This window comes from Bos grunniens, chromosome 20, assembly GCF_055505025.1.
Source record: "Bos grunniens cultivar Pamir isolate PY7600 chromosome 20, Bosgru_T2T1.0, whole genome shotgun sequence".
NCBI lineage: Eukaryota > Metazoa > Chordata > Mammalia > Artiodactyla > Bovidae > Bos > Bos grunniens.
This window is the reverse complement of record NC_141184.1, coordinates 36,068,055-36,085,939: the sequence shown is the minus strand read 5'-3', so window position 1 is coordinate 36,085,939 and position 17,885 is coordinate 36,068,055. Positions and strand designations below refer to the sequence as shown.

General features: G+C 42.5%; 1 long non-coding RNA gene across 3 annotated transcripts in view; it reads left to right on the top strand.

The window, feature by feature from the left end:
* LOC147350248 (uncharacterized) overlaps positions 1-17,885 on the top strand; it is a 274,444-nt gene that overhangs the window by 209,418 nt on the left and 47,141 nt on the right. The window lies entirely within an intron of this gene.

The following is a 17,885-nucleotide window of genomic DNA, read 5'->3' as shown; positions in this document are numbered from 1 at the left end:
CTTGTACGGGTGGATGGCAAGTGCCAATATTTTAGTTTGCAATTAAGATAATGATGATATGATTCAGCTTGAAAAGTTTTCTTGTGCCCTTACTTGCATTTCCTCCCTACCTCAGGCAATTCCTGCCCTGCTTTCTATCACTGTAGATTAGTTTACATTTTCTGGAAATTTGTGTAAATGTAATCTAGTCACTTTCATTGATCATAATTATTTTGAGATTCATCAATTGTTGTACAAAGTATCAACAGTCCATTCCTCTTCACTGCTGAATAACAATTCACTGTGTTCTGTTCCTGATTAACCATGGTAAGGATTTAGAGGGAGTCCTCTTTTCTGGACCACTCTTGGGTTTTTAGTGTATTTAATACTTTTGAAGACGTACTGGCCTTTCAATGGCCTGGAGCAAATAACACTTTTTCAATATACCTACATCCAAGAGAATAAATCCTTGCATTGTCATTGAATTCTTGAACAATCCTGACCCCAGTTCATCATACAGAGATCTGAAGTCATTGTCCTCTTCTTAATTCTATAATTATATAAATATGTAGGTGGCAGCGATGGAGGCAGGCATGGGTGAGCACAGATGAAAAGATGAGAAAAGTAACATCCGTTTGATAAATTATATTTATTTGGCAATAAATATTTATATATTTGGCAACACCAAAACCCCTTGAACAAAGCTCTGAATGCTGCCTTGAGCTGTGGAATAGTCAAAGGATCCTATTTCTTTCATTACTATAAGTTACTTCAGATTTTCTATAAAAACAGTCATCGAAGTGAGAATGAGTTCTTTAAATCTTATGCAGAGGGTGTCGTCATTTATGACTCTTTATTGTTTAAGACACCTTAAGCATCCTCCAAAGGTTCCCAGGTGGCTCAGTGGTAAAGAACCCGCCTACCATTGCAGGAGACACAGGAGATGTAGGTTCGATCCCTGGGTCAGGAAGATACACTGGAGGAGGAAATGGCAACCCACTCCAGTATTCTTGCCTGGGAAATCCCACGGCCAGAGGAGTCTGGCGGGTTACAGTCCATGGGGTTAGAGAGTCAGACATGGCTGAGCATGGATGTACATACAAAACATGGTTTTAAGCACAAGCTCAGAACATTGATCTGATGATTGTGGGACATATCCTCAGAGGACAGTTTCAGAAAGGGAACTTGAATATAACCATGGTGAGAAGAGAAGAAACGAGAAACACTGCTTTTCATCTTGTTCTAATCCAGTGAATAGAATGAAAGTGATGTCCCCACACAATCTCCCATCCCCAACCCCATGGTGATTCAGTATGGACAGGATGGCTCTTTACTAGAAAAGCTTATCTTCTCCAAGAAAGCAGTTCTGGCTTGCTTGACACATACTGGCTATGAGCATTCAGCCTCTTCCTTAAAGAGTCAAGAGGAGAGTGTGAGGAGGGCGTGCAGGGGACCCAGGGTCATGATGGCCCTGTTATTTCTTCCTAGAATAACAAGCTCTTTGCTGGTTGCCAGCATGCTTATTTTTACGTAGATTTGACCTTCGTGGCAGCCTTGAACCACTAAAATAGAATAAAATAACTATAAGCTACTTCAAAAAGCTTGACCTTAAAAATATATAAAAATATAAGACAAAGACAGGAAAACAAATTTGGACCACAGCTTCGAGCAAAGGATCCGTGAGCTTCTTGAGTTAAAATATCAGCTCTGTGCATATTAGATTCCATCCTGTGTTTGATTATTTCTGCAGGGAGTGCTGCCTTTATCGATTGTTAGAGTGGAATGTTCAAGAGCATTATATTACAATCTGTCTCCAAATGGCTTTTCAGAAAGAAATTTCCTGTAACTCAGAGGCAGAAATTATGCAGGGAGCTGAGAGAGAAGAGCCTAGACAGCTGAATTTCACCCAGACTTTTGCACATGAGAAAATGATGAAGTGTGCCCAGAAAAAGCTTAAAATGGTTTTCTTTAGCAAAGGGTCAGTTTCAGCTTATTATTATTGCATCACCAGAAACCATGCTGAATAGTATATAAAGCAAACTGATGGAGGTTATAGCTTTGAGGGTCACACTCCTTTAAAGATGCCTTAGATCACAGGGTCTCTTGGCTCACATTTCTCCTCTTGTTTTTCTCTTCTTCATCCAACTCCATCCAACATGCGCCTAAGTCTCACTCGTCCACGAAGCCTCTAATTCTCTTTCATAGACTGACCCCCTCCCTGAAACCACAACATCTGGTAGCAGTGAATGCCATTTGCATATTATTTTCTAATACTTAACACATGCATTGATTTTATTTTACAATTAGACTATCACCTTAAGAGCATGTCTTACATATTGTGTGTTCTCCACATGTCTCACACATTGTGTATTGTGTGATGTCCATTGTGCAGAGACCAAGTGCTCTTTCTGTGTGTGTGTGTGTGTGTGTGTGTTATCCCACATTGTTTCATTTAGTCAAAGATGTGGATTTTCTAAATTGGTAACATTTGGGTTGTGTATATAAGAAACCAACTCACTTCAACTGAAAGGCATGTACTGGTTCATCATAACTGAAAAATCTAGTTGTAGGTTTGGTTTCAAGTAAAGTTCAATCCAGTGGCTCAAGGATGTCAAAATGAACCTGATTTCTTTCTGTCTGCTTTCAGTTCAGTTCAGTCGCTCAGTTGTGTCCGACTTTTTGCGACCCCATGAACTGCAACACACCAGGCCTCCCTGTCCATCACCAACTCCCGGAGTTCACTCAGACTCACATCCATTGAGTCAGTGATGCCATCCAGCCATCTCATCCTCTGTTGTCCCCTTCTCCTCTCGCCTTCAATCTTTCCCAGCATCAGGGTCTTTTCAAATGAGCCAGCTCTTTGCATCAGGTGGCCAAAGTATTGGAGTTTCAGCCTCAGCATCAGTCCTTCCAATGAATATTCAGGACTGATTTCCCTTAGGATGGACTGGTTTGATCTCCTTGCAGTCCAAGGGACTCTCAAAAGTCTTCTCCAACACCACTGTTCAAAAGCATCAATTCTTCAGTGCTCAGTTTTCTTTATAGTCCAACTCTCACATCCATACATGATTACTGGAAAAACCATAGCCTTGACAACAGACCTTGGTTGACAAAGTAATGTCTCTGCTTTTTAATATGCTGTCTAGGTTGGCCATGACTTTTCTTCCAGGGAGCAAGCATCTTTTAATTTCATGGCTGCAGTCACCATCTGCAGTGATTCTGGAGCCCAAAAAACTAAATTCTGCAATTGTTTCCCCATCTATTTACCATGAAGTGATGGGACCAGATGCCATGATCTTAGTTTTCTGAATGTTGATCATTAAGCCAACTTTTTCACTCTCCTCTTTCACTTTCATTAAGAGACTCTTTAGTTCCTCTTCACTTTCTGCCATAAGGGTGGTGTCATCTGCATTTCTGAGGTTATTGATATTTGTCCCGGCAATCTTGATTCCAGCTTATGCTTTATCCAGTCCAGCATTTCTCATGATGTACTCTGCATATAAGTTAAATAAATAGGGTGACAATATACAGCCTTGATGTACTCCTTTCCCTATTTGGAACCAGTCTGTTGTTCCATGTCCAGCTCTAACTGTTGCTTCCTGACTTGCATACAAATTTCTCAAGAGGCAGGTCAGGTGGTCTGGTATTCCCATCTCTTTCAGAATTTTCTACAGTTGTTGTGATCCACACAGTCAAAGGCTTTGGCAGAGTCAATAAAGCAGAAATAGATGTTTTTCTGGAACTCTCTTGCTTTTTCAATGATCCAGAGGATGTTGGCAATTTGATCTCTGGCTCCTCTGCATTTTCTAAAACCAGCTTGAACATCTGGAAGTTCATGGTTCATGTACTGTTGAAGCCTGGCTTGGAGAATTTTGAGCATTACTTTACTAGCATGTGAGATGAGTGCAATTGTGCAGTAGTTTGAGCTTTGCCTTTCTTTGGGATTGGAATGAAAATTGACCTCAACAAAAGAGCCCAAAATGCAGTACTTGGATGCAATCTCAAAAACGACAGAATGATCTCTGTTCGTTTCCAAGACAAACCATTCAGTACCACAGTAATCCAAGTCTATGCCCCGACCAATAATGCTGAAGAAGCCGAAGTTAAACAGTTCTATGAAGACTTACAAGACCTTCTAGAACTAACACCCAAAAGTGATGTCCTTTTCATTATAGGGGATTGGAGTGCAAAAGTAGGAATTCAAGAAACACCTGGAGTAACAGGCAAATTTGGCCTTGGAGTACAGAGTAAAGCAGGGCAAAGGCTAATAGAGTTAGTGCAATTGTGCAGTAACTTGAGCATTCTTTGGCACTGCCTTCTTGGGGGGATTGGAATGAAAACTGACCTCAACAAAAGAGTCTAAAATGCAGTACTTTATGCAATCTCAAAGTTAAAGGACTGTAGTCCCTTCCTATTCATTGTCCATCATCCACAATTTTCTCTTCCAAAAAAGTACAAAGAACGAAAGGAAGAAAGAAGGAAAGAAGAGAGAGAGAGGAAGGAAGAAAGACGGAAGAAAGAAAGGAAGGAAACAAGTGAAGGAAGGGTGGGGGGAGGAAATACACTTTAACTTATAGGCAAATACAGAAACCCCCATGACTCTGGTTCACTCAAGCTGGGGAGACTGCCTGGACCAGGTCTGTCAGAGAATAAGAATGTAAAATGAAGAGCCATCAGCATTTGCTGGAGTTCCTCGCGATTGCTAGTTTACTGCCAGATGAACACCAGATATTTCTGAGTGAGAGACTCGTTTCTGAAGATGGCACTCCCCTCAAGCATGAAGCCCGTTTCTTCTCGGCCCCATTTGAAACCTCTACAGAGGAAGGCCTCATGATTTCAATTTCTGACGACATCTGGGGTTATTCTTGCTGTCAGGAATAAGCTATCAGTCAATGACAGGACAAAAATGTACTTCCAGTTTGTGTGATTGACCAAGTAAAGACCGGTTTTCAGACATCTGCCCAAAGAAGCCAAGAAAGAGAGCAAGGCACATAATGAAGATAATCCTTACTGTGTGGGTTCTGGAACAATCATCTTCCATCTGAGAAAGTCAGTCTTGGATTTGAATCGAGCATGGAAGCGGGTGGCAGGCAGAGAAGAAGGGAAACCTCTACAGAAGGAGAGTCCATGACCTCCACATCCTCTGGCCTAACAGCAATCATATTTTAGTGTAAACTCCAGACTTTGTTCTGTCTTCACTTTGCACAGCCACGATATCTGAAAATATAATTTTCAAAACATCAAAGAAAGAAAGAAAAAGGGCTGAAATGAGGAATTCTTGTTTTTACAAAAATATTTCTTCAGAGAATCATTTAAATAACAAACTCCCCTGGGTCTTTGGGATAGTTAAACTCTCCCAAAACTTTTCCAGAACACATCTACTTGGTAAAAAGGAGGTGGAGGTAAGAGTCAATGTTTTGCAGCTTGTTGAAGCTTGAATAAAAATGTGCAAACCTTGATTCACCTCCCTTGTAGAAGATTTCAGCGTAAAGATATGTTAAACTCATTTTTCTTCATGCCTTATTAAAGTGACTATGTTGAAAAAGATCTAGGAGATAGGAACAGTTCTGGGGAAATTGTATCAGATGAAAGAGGCAAAGACTTTACTGAAAGTCACCATGATGTTTAGAGACACACTGTTCTATCATCTCCAAGACTTGCCTTAACAGGAAAAAGCTGCTGTCTAGCCTTGTCATCTTAAGGGAAGGGGGTTACCTGTGCCCATCTGGAGGGGCCCTTTAGGCCCCATTAGTCTTGGAGTCTGTGAGCCTGGATCGGCCAGGCAAGAATCAAGGATGACACAGTGCATGCATTTAACCCATTCTTGCAGGGAGAGCCTCCAGGACACTGACTGTCCCAGGAGCAGGAGGCAGTTCCCACGTTCTCAGCATTGTTTGTGGCATTTGAGTGCCTGGTCACTACTTTCTTCTGTGCAAAAGCCCTAGGAAAGGAAAAGCCCTAGGAAAGTCGCCATATTAGCAAAGTCATTCATATCTATTGTTTAGACAAGCTGGAGATCTTTGTGGTAGCTCGTTACTAAAATATTATTTCAGAACAAGCTGTTGTTGTCTGAGTGATGACAGCATGGTTGACGCCTAACAGGTAGCCCTGATGGGCTTTAAATTCTTACAGGAATGTTCAGAGAGGAATGTTAACCCATCACAGAGGCTGAGAACCACAGCTATGGTACAGTTAGAAATCATGTCAACCAGATAACTTCCTGCAACACTGGGCTTGACTCTGGGTATTGAATGAAAAGGCATGGAGGAGACCAGGAAATCTGATAAAGAGACTGGAAAATAACATAAGAAGGAAACTGATGTAAGGGCCTTGGAATTATTTGGCTCAAGGGCAAAAAAGGTTGTTCCCAGTTGCTCATAGCTGGTGTTTCTGTCTTCACATCAAGCTCGCATGATTTATGTGGAGAGAAAGTGTGAGTATTGAGCACCTTGTTGAGGTAGGAGAGGTTTCCAGCAGTGACTGAAGATCAGTCTTTCCAGCTTGGAGTAACTTGCGAAAAACTGTGCCCAAAAGCAGAAGAAAGACTTCTTAAAGGCTTCATCACACCATTTTAATATGATTTTCTCTCCATGGATCTCATGTTTCTAAAAGTCCTATAAATAAATCCCACTTACTAAGGAAGCACATATTCACCTTGGCTCTTATAGAAAGTCTCTAATTATGCCTTTGGTCCAGTGTAATTATTAATCTCCCCTTTCGGTCACTCAATATCCCACTTGAAAATAACGTATATGATTATCCCAGTAAGAGTCAAATGGTTTGATTTTAGAAATATATATGGATTCCATAGATTAAACTATTTTAAAAAGTAACTCAAAGGACTCTATGATTCAGGAAATTGGCCTAGATCAATGATCTTGTAGCCCTAAAAACGTGTGATTCTTCAAGGCTGCTGGCATTACCCAAAATACCAATCATTCATCCCATGAAAGTGAATGGACCGTCACCCATTGATCTCTTCAGCCTCATTTGGAAGAAGTAGGAGTTACAACAGTGCCCATACTTGTAGCCATGGATTTCAGGAGACAGAAAACTTTCTTCCATCATCAAAGCTGGGAACCTCATGGTTTTCAGATGCTCAGGAATCAAGGTCCTCACCATTCTCACCTTCTTCCCACCTATGGGAATATATGATTGTGGAAAGAGCATCAACATGAGATCTTCAAGTTTAATTCTCATTTAATTAGTTCAGCAAATACTTACTGAGCACATACCTGTGCCTGGCACTGTTCTAGGTACTGGGGAAATAGGAGTAAAGAAACGATACCTGAGGCCATCTTCTTGGTGGGTTAAGTTTCATAGAAATACAGACATTAAACTCAACAGATGACTAGATACATGATTTGGAGTATGGCTGCCAATGTAAAATGTTTTGAAAGAGTGTGGGTCTTGAACAGTTGAACTCAGGTCGTCAGAAAGAGAAAAGTGAAGAGCCCATTCTTCAACCCTGCCCTGGATTGAAGGCAGCACCATGACTGCCCCTTGGGCTGGAAGCTGCATGCTTCTTCCCCCAATATAATTAAAATGAGTAACAGCTGGATGCAAAAGCCAAGCAATTGCCACAACTTCCCACCATGTCAGGGTGTCTGGCTCTCCAAATTGAATAGTAATAGCTATTGGGGGGTGTTTCCCAAGGTCTCAGTGGGAATGACCCCAAGATCAAGACAAAGGAAAGGCCTCCCTTGCCCAGGGATTCTGTGTTTCCCATAACAAAAACAAGGCCAAAGAGACATGAGTTTTGTTTCAGAAGAATGATTAGTTGGGGAACTTGAGTTTATTATTTTCTTCCCCATTCTCATGCACTGATCTCATCTTCAAGCCTCTCCTTTGATCTCAGTCCTTGGGGTGTCAGAGTGAGCAGTAATTAGCTGGAGGAGGGCTTGGAGTTTGTGTGTGTTTTCTTGCGTTGTTTTTAAATCATTGAAGAATTTTGGAAGAGAGAATGGTCAAAAATAAACTTTTAAGAGTTACACCATTGCTGTGGTTATACAATTTTCCACAAAAGAGACACACAAAGTTGTTATTCATGCCCCAAATAAAACAGGAAAAATTTATCTAGATTTTATGAGATAGTTGCAGGTACACAGATGGTGCTTCATAAATGCATACTAAATTGAGTGCAATTGTCTAACACATTCAGAAAATAAGCGTTGTAGTAGACTGAGGGCCTTGCCAGAGCTTTGCTCTGGATATGTTCCAGAAATTGTTGTCACAGAAGGTTTAAATATATAAAGATGGCACAATAGATTCTATTTTCATGGAAGTAAACCGGGCTCTAATTAATACACCAGAAGCTGAATCACTTTGTTTTTTCAGGCTCAGAGAGAGGAAGTGCCATCTCCCCTCAGTTATGACACACTGCCAGTTTGTTGATGTATAGTTAGTTTTATTTTTATTTTTTTTTAAGGAGTAAGAAAAGAAATAGAACTGAGCGCTAACATGGCAGGAACCTCAGAGAAAATTCACACAAGGAAGAAGGAAGGCTGGGAATTGACCTGACTTGTCTGACATCACAGAATCTCACAGCATCAGACTTTCTCTTTCCTTCCATATAAGATGAAAGAAGCCCGCCACTTTTTTTTTAACATAAATGTATTTATTTTAATTGGAGGCTAATTACTTTACAATATTGTATTGGTTTTGCCATACACTTTTAACAAGAATTCTTCCGAGTTTAGGTGGACAGGTTCTCTCTCCTACTCTTCACAGCACCTATTTCCAACTGCTCTACCTGTCTCCAGGTCTTCAAGCCTCCCAATGCCTGCCCCTACCCTCCTAGCAGAGACCTTCCTCTCACCTTCACAGAGAGAAGCAGAAGCATCAAAGGCAGCCCTCTCCAGGTCATCACCACCATCCTTCCCCCTGCCCTCTCATTAGACCAAAAAGAAGTATCTTTGGTCTCAGGCAAAGCCCTCCAACCATGCCCTACCTCTTGTTCCTTCCCACATATTCTGGAAATTTCCCCTTTATTTACCTGCTCTCTTTCCTATAACTTTTACTCACATGGGAATCTGCTCAAATCTCCCTGATCTTTTTTTTACAAAAAGAATAAAATCCTTGCCTCACATGTTTCCTCCAAAGAGGGAACTTCATCCCTTCAGAGCCAGGATTTTTAAAAAGGTGGTCCTCTCTGTCTCCTCTTCCTCACTCTCATTTCCCCCTTAACCCGCAGTCTACCTGTTCCTGCTTCACAAAATTCCTCTCTCTCTAGCGGCTTCTTTGTTGCTACTCTAATGGACAACCTCGCCTTCCTTGTCCTCTCTACAGCATTGGACACTTTTCTCTCCCCACTTCTTGAGACACTCTCCTTCTAGTTCACACAACCCCACTGCCTGGATTTCTTCTTAATCTTTCGGCTACTCCTTCTTGGTTATCCTCTTGGCTGTGTTTTCCCTCGTAAATGTGGGGGCTCCCTGGGGATCCATTCGGATCCATTCTTATCCTTCTTCTTTGCTGTTCCCAGAGTGATCTTTTAAAGCAAATATAATCACTTCATTCCACTTAGTATCCTTCAGAAGCTCTCAATTACCTTCAGGATAAATTCTTACTCTTAGCCTGGGTTCACCAAATCTCTCCTGATCATTCTGGTGTCAGGTTTGTCTCTTACTCCTTCCCCACAAGTTTCCTAAAGTTCAGCCGGAGCTTGAAATTAACTGAACAAGTCCTGTTCTTTCTGGTTTTCGTGTCCTAGAGAATGTTGTTTCATTTGCTTAGAGCACATTTTCTAGCCTTTTGCTGTTGTTCAATCGCTTAGTCATGCCTGACTGTGATCCCGTGGACTGCAGCACACCAGGCTTCGCTGTCCTTCACTATCTCCCGGAGTTTATCAAACTCTTGTCCACTGAGTTGATGATGCCTTCCAATCATCTCCTCCTGTCTTTCTTCCCTATCTTTACCTAATAATTTCTAAGATTTTTCTTCCAAAGCTCATCACACATTTCTATCACAGGATATATCAATTAATATCTATTTGTCTATTCTCCCTTTACAGTTTGAGGATCTTAAAACAGAGATTCTTTTACTTATTTATTTATTCTTTTAAACTCTATGTTCTCCTTGCCTAACATGGTCCCTGCATGAATAAATTTGTTGGATGGGTGAGTAAGTAAGTGAAAGGTCTCAGCCCACTTGATTCCAAGCCCAGCATGTCAACTAAGTTCAGACCACGTAGACTTTTCCTATCAGAACTGAGTGCAATGCTTCCAAACCAATTGTACACATCTCCACAAAATAAAGGATATTGATTTTCTACCTATGAAATAAATGTCATTCCTGTGGGGAGGAATGTGTTTGTTCTGGTCTTCCTAGTAGTCACAGAAACGAATTACAGCCTTGGGCAAAAGGGCATCCCTCAGTCAAGGGGATGTGGTGTGATCTGGTGGGTAGAGAGGGCATCTTGGAGGCAACCTTCCATTTATAGCTCATGTTGACTCCTTTGGGCTACTAAGGTGATGGGCAGTGCGGACTACTGACCCCTCCTCTCATCACTTCCATTTCATCACTTGCTCTTCTCTTTTCAAATTGAGCTTATTTCTGGGTTAGGAAACTTTTTGTTGATCAGTGGAGGCCAGAGAGACCTTTGCTAAGATTTTATTTCTGTGGAAGTTTCCAGTTTGGTTTCTACATCTGTTTAGTTCTTATGACATCATGATGGGTTTTTGCTATATCCCTCACACAATGCCAATGTCTCTAAGAGCAGGAACCATGTATTTTTATTTCTTTGTAGTGTCCCTCAAGCCAAGTTTAGCTGTTTACCTTTGGAGTGCCAGCTAGCAGGCCTTAATAGTTATTTATGAGCATAATCACCTTTTACTTTGTATTGAATAAAAGTGTAAAATAGTCATAAAACCACTATTTAGTGTTTAGATTTACAAGATGATGATATATAAGCTTTTCTACAGAATCCTGGAAAATATGAGAAGATCCTAATCAGAAGGGATACAATTTTTGGCACAAGTCCTTTGAGCACAATGATATGATTTTTCCAACTTATTCCTAGAGCAGTAAAATATTTTAAATGTTGGCATAATCTGCAGCAATAGAAGATTATTACAGTGATGGATTGCTTTCTGGAAACAGTCTTACGTGTACTTTATTAAACAATGTAGCAGGGAGGGACATGATGGTTTCCAACCACCTTCAAGTTCTGGATATTTATAGCTCTTTACCTCCACCTCCCTTAGACACTGAGTTAATATTAAAATGACATAAGCATTTGCTAGACGGACCCTTGGTTCAAGACTTCTAGATCTGTGAACCTGTTTGTTGTAAGCTAAGTCTCCAAGATGACCCCAGTCCAGTGGTCTTTGCTTTCTGGTATGCATGCCCTTGTATAGTCTCGTTCCGCAATGAATAGGGACAATGTGATTATAAAGGATTTGGAGAAGTGACAGTGTCTCACTGTTGAGACTGGGTCATAAAAGACATTAGGGCTTCTGCATTGCTCTCTCTTGGTTCACATGCCCACAGATCGATCAGCTGCTGTTACGAGGACTCTCATAGCAGCATTATGGAAAGTTTCATGTGGCCAGGAATTGAGGCTTCTTGCCAACACCCACCACCGATGTGCTAGAGATATTAGTGACTCATCGTGAAAGTGGATTCTCCAGCCCCAGTCAAGCCTTCAGGTGACTGTAGCCTCAGCCCACATCTTCTTTACAACCTGTGAGAAACCCTGAACCAGGACCAGATCATTAACTACCCCTAAATCCCTGATCCACAGAAACTGTGTGATAATAAATGTTCATTGTTTTAAGCCATTAAGTTTTGGGTAATAGAAATAAATAAAACTTGAACCTGATTTAGAACAAACTTATGGTCTAGCACTCTAGTGGCTACTATGATTCACTACCAAGATTGCTTCTTCAGGACTAAGATAATCGTCTCCAAGTCACCAGAGGGCTTCCCAAGTGGCACAGTGGTAAAGAATCTGCCTGCCAATGCAGAAGACACAGGAGAGCCTGAAGATGTGGGTTCAATCCCTGGGTCAGGAAGTTCCCATGGAGTAGGAAATGGCAACCCACTCCGGTATTCTTGCCTAGAAAATTCCATGGACAGCAGGGCCTGGTGGGCTACAGTCCACAGGGTCACAAAGAGTCAGACATGATTGAGTGACTGAGAAATATTGTCTCTTGACCACACAGTTAAATCTCTCACTAGGAATTGCTCTCAGCTGAAGATATGTCTCATCTAAGATTATGACCCCCTAACTGGGGCAGCCTATGGCCAATGACTAACTAATATGAGGATAAAAAGATCTTCCTTCCTTGTTTCAATTTGCCCTCCTCCTAGGTCTGCTTGGTCAATTCCTTAAAGATATATTTCCTGAGTGCACTCCAAAATAAATCTTCTGCACTCTGTCTCAAAGCTTGATTTCCAGGGCATCCCACCTAAAACAGTTGCTATCTGGCATGGTTCTTAGGAGTAGAGCATGTGGCTGATAGCCTGGCTAGTGTGCCAGGGCCTCATAAGAGAATAATTGAAAGATGTGGGACAAAGAGGTCTGGGGAAGAGGCACTTGGATGGGCTCGTGGAGGTGGCACCACCAGATAGCATACATTGACGAAGACGCACTAAATAATGAAGTGACTCAGTTAGTAGATGTCAGACAGCCTCTGTTCTCTTCGACCCAGTGCTTATATAATGGACTCATGCGTAGAGTGAATATTCAAACTACCGTGCAACTGTACTCAACTCAAATGCTAGCAAAGTAACGCTCAACAATCTCCAAAGTAGGCTTCAACAGTACATGAACCGAGAACTTCCAGATATTCAAGCTGAATTTAGAAAAGGTAGAGGAAGCAGAGATCAAATTGCCAACATCTGCTTCATTGACTACGCAAAAGTCTTTGACTCTGTGGATCACAACAAACTGTGGAAAATTCTTAAAGAGATGGGAATACCCAATTACCTTACCTACCTCCTGAGAAACCTGTACACAGGTCAACAGTTAGGACCAGACATGGAACAATGGACTGGTTCCAAATTGGGAAAAGAGTATGTCAAGGCTATATATTATCACCCTGTTTATTTAACTTAAATGCAGAGTACATCATGCGAACTGACAGACTGGATGAAGTACAAGCCAGAATCAAGATTGCCGGGAGAAATATCAATAACTTCAGATATGCAGATGACACCACCTTTATGGCAGAAAGTGAAGAGGAACTAAAGAGTCACTTGATGAAAGTGAAAGAGGAGAGAGAAAAAACTGGCTTAAAACTCAACATTCAGAAAACTAAGATCATGGCATCTGGTCCCATCACTTCACTGCAAATAGATGGGGAAACGATGGAAAGAGTGACAGACTTTATTTTCTGGGCTCCAAAATCACTGCAGATGGTGACTGCAGCCATGAAATTAAAAACACGTGCTACTTGGAAGAAAAGCTATGACCAACCTAGACAGCATATTAAAAAGCAGATATCACATTGTTGACAAAGGTCCATCTAATCAAAGTTATGGCTTTTCCAATAGTCATGTATAGATGTGAGAGTTGAACCATAAAGAAGGCTAAGTGCTGAAGAATTGATGCTTTTGTACTGTGGTGCTGGAGAAGACTCTTGAGAGTCCCTTGGACTTCAAGGAGATCAAACCAGTCCATCCTAAAGGAAATCAATTCTGAATATTCACTGAAAGGACTGATGCTGAAGCTGAAGCTCCAATAGCTTGGCCACTTGTTGCAAAGAGCTGGCTCATTTGAAAAGACCCTGATGCTGGGAAAGATTGAAGGGAGGAGGAGAAGGGGATGACAGAGGATGAGATGATTGGATGGCATCACTGACTCAATGAACATGAGTTTGAGCAAACTCTGGGAGATGGTGAAGGACAGGGAAGCCTGGCATGCTACAGTCCATGGGATCACAGAGAGTTAGATGCAACTGAGTGACTGAACAACAACGACAACATGAATAGAGCTGCCATGATGGCAGAAATGAAGGCTCAAGCACTGGCACAGCAGCATACTTACAAAAGCTGGTTTAGCTAATGATGCTGTTGAGTGTCCATCCAATCTGCCTGTAACACAGCATAATGATGGTCTCTAATTTGGCACCCTCACTCAAATAGACCAATCAGTAGTTTTGTATCAAATCAATTCTTTTGAATCTTCTCCACTCTAGGTAGAGGGGCAGTGTATCTTGACCAGGATTGACACACGTCCCAGATACGGCTTTGCCTTTCTTGCCTTCAGGGTCTTGGATGGATGTCTTTCAGTGTTCCCATTCCTAGATTTAGTGCTTTATGCACAGGTAGCAGCCACAGCCTGAGTAGGTCTTGGTAACTCAGCAAAGAGGGTTTAGGACCCCAAGCTGGCCTACCTAGACAGGCGGACATGTTGGCTGAGGTTGGGAGAGACCTAAGGTGAGTGGTAGAAGATACGGACCAGAGTATCAACTATGAATATAAGGTCAACTGCAGCTGTAGAGCTATTGTTCATCCCAAGTCTTTACAAGAAACAAGACTAATAAGAATCCTGGAGATGGTTTTTCCAGATGGGGCAAAATTACTATTAGCTGCAAGACTATCTGAGCAGCCTAAAGAGGATGCTGCAGGACTCTCAACAGTCCTCTCAGGAACAGCATACTCATGACTCAGGTGTTAGGACTAGTATATAAATGGTATATAATAGTCCTAATATTATATGCCACATATATATATATAATATATATATATAGGACTATTATACATATTATATATCTCAGGTATGCTGACAGGTCATAGCTACATGGCTCATGAAGAATTGTCCTTGGCTCCAGAGAACCACTTCTCCTAAGGTTATCCTCTCTCCCAGAGACAGCTAGTGACCAATGACTGGCTGATGTGAGAATGCCAAGGTTGTCATATTTGCCTCAGTAAGACATCTCTGAAGGGCCATCCCAGCTCTAGAGTGTCCGTTGAAATGACTAAGGCTTGTGTGACTCAGCTCTGCTTCCCCAGTTCTGCCCTGTCCGGGTCCTTACACGCACATCTCCCAAGACTCTTTCCCAGTAAGATTTCTACAGGCAGCTCTCTGCCTGAGAACCTGTTACCAGGGAATCCAATCTAAGGAAAACTTCCATATAAGGATTTTAATCTTCAATCAACGGAGTGAAACCGTGAGACCAGAGAGAAGTCCCTGCTCTTCACTGTTAACCCCAGACACAGGACAGCTAAATGTTACAAGCTCTGAGGTGGAAAGATAGGGAAAAAAGTTGGAATAAAAAGATATTACAGAAAGTACTGTTGGACCCCAAAATCTCATTTACAAGTTAGTTTAGTAGTTTTCTGGAAAAACATGGTCTCTAAGGCATGGGACATCAGACTAATGTTTTGATGAAGGCAAGGAGGAAAATGTTGGCGTCAGTGAGCCTGATTGACTAGATGGTGGCCACAAAGAGAAAGTAACTGAGCGTGTCCTGAAAGCATTAAGAGGCTGTAAGCATCGTGTCTCCTTCCTTCACAGAGGGGCCTGGGAGGAATAAGGCGGTGGAGGCAGATGCATCCACATGCCTCAGCTTTCCGGAGGGAGAGGAATGATATGAAAGAAACAGTAAGCTTCTTTCTTACTGCAAGTCTCATGATACTATTGCTTTACGGTGTTTTGTTTGTTGTGATTACTCTAGTTAAAAGAAGAAATACTTCCATGGAAATTGGATATTTTGCTAGAGAGAGAGAGAGAAATTAGTAGGAATTAGGAGGTTGGAGAATCCCAGGGACAGGGGAGCCTGGTGGGCTGCCATCTATGGGGTCGCACAGAGTCAAACACGACTGAAGCGACTTAGCAGCAGGAGGTTGTAGGTTGAGAGAGTGAGGGCCCGCTGACAAAAGTGTCCAGAGTTTATACTTTCTGAGATCAGTGCAGCTCTTTTGTACATTACTGGTCCCCACTCCCACCTCCCTAACACACAAGCTTCTTGTCTTCTGTTTGACTAAAGTGCTCTTCTTCACCATGCCCTCTGCCCGCCAGAAAGGAGGCTAGCCAGTAGGGATTACCACATGGATCTCTTCCCTTCCAGCTCTGGGACAGATTAAGCCAGGAAGGAGAAGCAGAGGAAGGAGGAGAGTGAGGCTGAGGTCACTGTTCCCCTTGCTCGCTTCTTGTGAGGCTGCCAAGGCTGAATCCCTTGGCTGAGAGGGTCATGGCTTCTATCAGACAGCCCCCTTCTGCACAGTTCTGTGAATCTACTTCTGGTAACAGCCCCCTTTCCTGACCCTTTTTGGTTTGCAGGTGCTAACGTTCCCATTGTTACTTGCTCTGGGCTACTGCCTTATCCCCTGTGGGTCCCCTATACCCTGCCCTCATCTTTGTCAATAGTCCTTCCATCAAGCTCTCATATAACTCAGTTCCAGTGCACCACTGATTCTGGCCAGGGCCCTGATAGAATTCTCTTCCTTTTATCTCTCTCATGGTTAGGAGACTAAATTCTAGACCTGGCTTTTACAGAAACAAGCTAAGCATCCACGTGTAAATTGCCTCATCGACCTGGAGGAGGAAAAGCCTTGGATCAAATGCAAAGATTAAAAACCTAACTGAATCAAACAAGAAAACTCTTCTGACTCATTTCAGTGCTTTAGTGCATGGTGTTATTTTCTCAAGGAAAGTGACAAGGCAGAAGAAGAGAAGGATTAAAATCCTAAGCTGTGCATGAAGCCAGAGTGGTGAACACTAAGATCTGGCATAAGAATGGCAGCAGGTAGTAGCAGGCCCAGGTTGATGGGAGACTGGAACCAGAGGCTTCAGCAGAGCTAAGGTAGGAAACAGATTTTAAGTAAACTCGGGCTCCTGGGAAGCCAGGGACAGACAGACAGTGCCGTGAAAGACCGTTCCTCCCTCTCCAGCACTCCTGTGTCTGATGCTCGGGTGACAGTCACCATTGACTAAGCACATCCCATGGCTCAGACATGATGCTCTGTGTTCTTAGCTCATTTTTACTTCACAGGACAGAGGAAGCTGGTGTGGGGAAAGAAGACAAGTCACTTTCCCAAGGATCCAGGACTCGGTAAAGACAAAACCAGAATTCCAGCCTGGGATTTAGTCACCCATTCAATAACCCTCTTCTAGAACAGATTTAGCCTAAAGATGTACATCCAGGCCAGCATGGACACTGGGAAACTTTAGCGTTCTCCTCTTATCTCTCAGAGATCACTGAAGCCAACCCTAATTCATGGTTAGTCCAATACCAACCCTCTCTGTGTGAGGCCAAAATTGCACAGCACTAGTTGAGGCCCCCAACAGACTGGCCAGTCCTGGACCAGGAAACCTATTTCTTTAACTGCCTTCCTTCCACCTTGCCCTTCTCGTGTGGGTGTGGATCTTCACATCCACAGAGTCAGGTCCACAGTGGGGCAAGCTCTGGGAAGCAGAGGAACGGGACTTGAAAAGGTATTTGCCTTTGTAGATTCTCCTCTGTGTGTGGGATTGCACTGGAAGAGAAGGGTGGAGGGAAGGCATTCCTCAGGCAGTAAACAACCCAGACCAATTTGCACCCCAGCCACTGAGCCGTAATCTTTTCATTATGCTTCGCATATTTATGACCAAGAGCTCTATTGCTCTGGTACAAACAAGATTGCCATCAGCCTGCCAGAGGATTTTCTCTAAACATCGGTCTTTACGGAAGAAAAAACGATCATCCACATTGAAGGCCTTTGGATAAGCGAACCCACCTCCTAATTTTCTTTAGTTGGAGGGCAGTGTGCAGAGCTTGGCTCTAAAGAGAGAGGACTTGCTTCCTTTTAACTGTCCCCCCAGCCTGCCAGGTGTTCCTTCATTTGGCGACAGCAGCCTCAATTCCTTTGAAATGCTTTGCCTGGTGGGTGCCAGCTTGCTCCAGCTGCTCCCAAAGACGCCAATTTCAGCTGCCACATTTAATTTGCATGTCCTGAGGGCCTCCTGTGCTTTTTCTGAT